Source organism: Prionailurus bengalensis, chromosome D2, assembly GCF_016509475.1.
Source record: "Prionailurus bengalensis isolate Pbe53 chromosome D2, Fcat_Pben_1.1_paternal_pri, whole genome shotgun sequence".
Lineage (NCBI taxonomy): Eukaryota > Metazoa > Chordata > Mammalia > Carnivora > Felidae > Prionailurus > Prionailurus bengalensis.
Window position 1 is genome coordinate 13,682,324 of NC_057351.1, and position 4,017 is coordinate 13,686,340.

The window sequence follows — 4,017 nt, forward strand, 5'->3', positions numbered from 1 at the left end:
CTGACCTGTGATTTCGTTTTCTTGTTGGCGGGGGGACCGACCGGACTGTCCCCAATGCGCCCGCGGGGAGCTGTCCAAACAAAGTTGAGAGACTGGGCTGTGATCCCCAGGGCAGGGCAGTCTCTCTGTGATTCTCCTGCCTCGATAGCGGGAACAATCCGTCAGTCAGTCAACAAACCAAGAAATGAAGTCATGGATGTTTTCTAGATGCCAGACGCCGTGTTGAGTGCTTTCCATCCTGACTGCATAGCAGTCCCTCTGCAAGAACGTGATGACTTGTACGTTCCCACAGCAGCCCTAGAAGCTCTGTGCCGTTTTCGTCCCCACCCCACAGATGAGGAGACAGCCTCACAGAAAGCGCTTACAGTTTACAAAGCATTTAAATAAAGCGTATATATATTTTTAGGATAAGAGCAGCAATATAGTAGTTGGAAATGGGGAAAGTAACAAAATTAAAGGAGAAACCAAAATGACCCTTAATCCCATGATTTGGTGAAGCCACTACACCCATACTTTTTTTTTTTTTTAATGTTTATTTTTGAGAGAGAGAGAATGAGAGTGGGGGAGGGGCAGAGAAGGAGGGAGACACAGAATCCGAAGCAGGTCCCAGGCTCCGAGCGGTCAGCACAGAGCCCGACGCGGGGCTCGAACTCGTGAACCGCGAGATCATGACCTGAATGGGAGTCGGAACGCTTAACCGACTGAGCCGCCCAGGCGCCCCGGCATACCTAAATTCTTTACGGGCTTTTGTCATGCTGTATTTTCTTGATCAAGAAGTGGTAAACATACAACCATTATCACATGTGAGTCTGCCATATTTTGGGGGGTCTGAAAAGGGGTCCCTTATTTGAGACTATGGGAGCTGCTAATACAGAGGAGAGCCAAGGCCCATACAGTGACAAACCCTTGAAACGCCAGGCCCAGCGGGGCAGAGGCCTGCATCCCGGGTGGGGTCACCAGCAAGAGGATCGTAGGAATGAGGACGGGGTTCTCTGTAACGAGGGCTGGGGACAGCTCACTCATCTACGAGCTTTGTGGTTTGGCATCATGTTTATGAAATACCTGCTTCATTTGTTGATTTTTTATTTTTTTTTTAATTTTTTTTTCAACGTTTATTTATTTTTGGGACAGAGAGAGACAGAGCATGAACGGGGGAGGGGCAGAGAGAGAGGGAGACACAGAATCGGAAACAGGCTCCAGGCTCTGAGCCATCAGCCCAGAGCCTGACGCGGGGCTCGAACTCCCGGACCGCGAGATCGTGACCTGGCTGAAGTCGGACGCTCAACCGACTGCGCCACCCAGGCGCCCCCATTTGTTGATTTTTTAAAAAAATGTTTATTTAGGGGCGCCTGGGTGGCTCAGTTGGTTGAGCGTCTGACCTCAGCTCAGGTCACGATCTCGCGGTTTGTGAGTTTGAGCCCCGCGTCGGGCTCTGGGCTGATGGCTCAGAGCCTGGAGCCTGCTTCAGATTGTGTCTCCCTCTCTCTCTGCCCCTTCCCTGCTCATGCTCTGTCTCTGTCTTTCAATAATAAATAAACATTAAAAAAATTTTAAAAATGTTTATTTTAAGAGAGAGAAAGAGAGAGAGAGAGATCAGGAAAGGGACAAAGAAAGAATCACAAGCAGGCTCTGTGCTCAGCCTGGGCTCGAACCCAAGAACATGGATCATGACCTGAGCCAAAATCCATTCCAGAAGCTTAACCCGATGAACCGCCCACAGGCCTGTAGTTTGTTGATTTTTAAAATGAGCTTTTAGTAGGGCGCCTGGGTGGTTCAGTCAGCTAAGTGTCTGACTCTCAATTTCAGCTCAGGACACGATCTCGAGGTTCAGGAATTCAAGCCCCGCGTCAGGCTCTGTGCTGATAGCGTGGAGTGTGCTTGGGATTCTCTCTCTCTCCCCCTCTCTCTTTCTGTCCCTCAAAATAAATAAACTTAAAAAAAAATAAAATGAGCTTTTATCTAAATTCATTTTCACGCTGCCTAGACCCAGTCTGTTTGGACAGCCAGCCCAGTAGAAATGGAGGCACTGATGGGTTTTGTCCCTCTGACCCTTCAGAGGGGAAAAAAATGATATTACCTATCGTGATGGTAGGAAGCAGTTCCCCATGCCCTTTCTTAGGACAAGGAAAGAGGCCACCAAATGGAGTATCCAGGCACCACTGTGTGTCTCCTGGGGAGGTGGGTCCCCCCCAAGCACCCTTTCACCTGTCACCTGGGACCCTTCCCTTGTGTCAGATAGTTTCGTGTTCCACGCCTATTTGCTCTGCCAGATTTTAGGCTTTGTGCATGCAGGCTGTATCTGCCTGGCCTTATTTCCTGGGTCCAACATAGGACATGTTCAAAAATATTTGTTGAGGGGCGCCTGGGTGGCGCAGTCGGTTAAGCATCTGACTTCAGCCAGGTCACGATCTCACGGTCCGTGAGTTCGAGCCCCTTGTCGGGGTCTGGGCTGATGGCTCAGAGCCTGGAGCCTGTTTCCGAATCTGTGTCTCCCTCTCTCTCTGCCCCTCCCCCGTTCATGCTCTGTCTCTCTCTGTCTCAAAAATAAATAAAAACGTTGAAAAAAAAATAAAATAAAATTACCTTTTTTAGAGAAACAGAGAGCGAGCATGAGCAAGGGGGAGGGGCAGAGAGAGAGACAGAGAGAGAGAGAGACTCCTAAGCAGGCTCCACGCTCAGCTCAGAGCCCAACGCAGGGCCCGATCCCACGACCCTGGGATCATGACCTGAGCTGAAATCAAGAGCCAGATGCTCAACCGACTGAGCCACCCAGGTGCCCCTGGTTACCTGCTTTTAAAGTCAACAATACTCTGTAATAGGAATCTTTTAATGGCAGATACAATTAAGTTTCCGCATTATTCTACTTGTTAGGATTTTCAGTGGGATCTAATTAAATTCCATAAGTATGTATTGAGTTTCTACCCTGGGTAAGATATAGTCCCTGCCCTTAAGTGGGGCGGGGGGGGGGGGGGACAATGCTATGTGGGCCTTAAGACAAGCTAACTGTGTGGAAAATAGGAGGTGTCATAAAGGAGATACTAGCTAAGAGCCATAAGAGTTCAAAGGAGAGAGTGTGGGTCATGCTGAAAGGCTTGTTGGAGGAGGCAGTGGCCAGGATAAGCCGGGGGTGGGGAGCACCTTAAACCAAAGGGAGCGGGAGCCTGGAAGACACCCCAGGCAGAGAGGGTGGCCGGGCCCAAGGCTTGGAGCTGAGAACTTACAGGAATTTTTTTGAGCCATGAAGAGTCTGGTTCAGCTGAGAAGAATGGAATGTTCTTCCAAAGGTACTTTGTTCATCTCTTCTTTAAATTAATTTTTCTTGAATGGATATCATTTTTCCTTTTCCCTTCTGGATGATAGCCTCCTTGAGGCCAAGGACCAATCCTTCACACCCTGCTGTAGACCTTATGCTTAGAATAGGGCAGGGATTCCCAGTAAAAGTTTGTCGAGTGAATCTGAATAGATAACCCTACGATGGGAACGGAAATTTGTTGTCAGATCGTGGTGGGTCTTGGGGGCCGCGCTGAGTGGTTTGTGGGAAATGCTCTGGACCTGTCTCCTTCTGGTCATTTCCCGCCCCCAACTCCTTTCAGAGACTTCTCGCTCCTTTAGACCTAAATGGAATCACCGATATGAAAATGCTTTTTGGACAGGGACGCTATCTCCCAAGAAGATGGGTCCCATTTTCCCATGTCTTCCTTCTTCCATGTGGGTCAGGGGTAGGAGGCCCTGACTCATGCTGCCCAGGGAAAGAGGTTGCAAATTGTTTGGCCAAGAATCGGGCTGGCCTTTGAACACGGAGGGCAAAACAAGAACTCAGGTTGGCTTTTCTACCAATATTCAAAGTCCTGAGCCCCTTCTCCTCTGGCCAACCCAAGAAAAGCCAGGAAGTGCCAACGTTCGCCCTATCTATCCCTCCACATCCTGCCTATGTGACTTGGTAGCTGGAAGGCATCGATTGTTGGGCAAGGGAACGTGACCAGGTCTGGGACATCTGTGCAGCGCGTGCGTATGTAG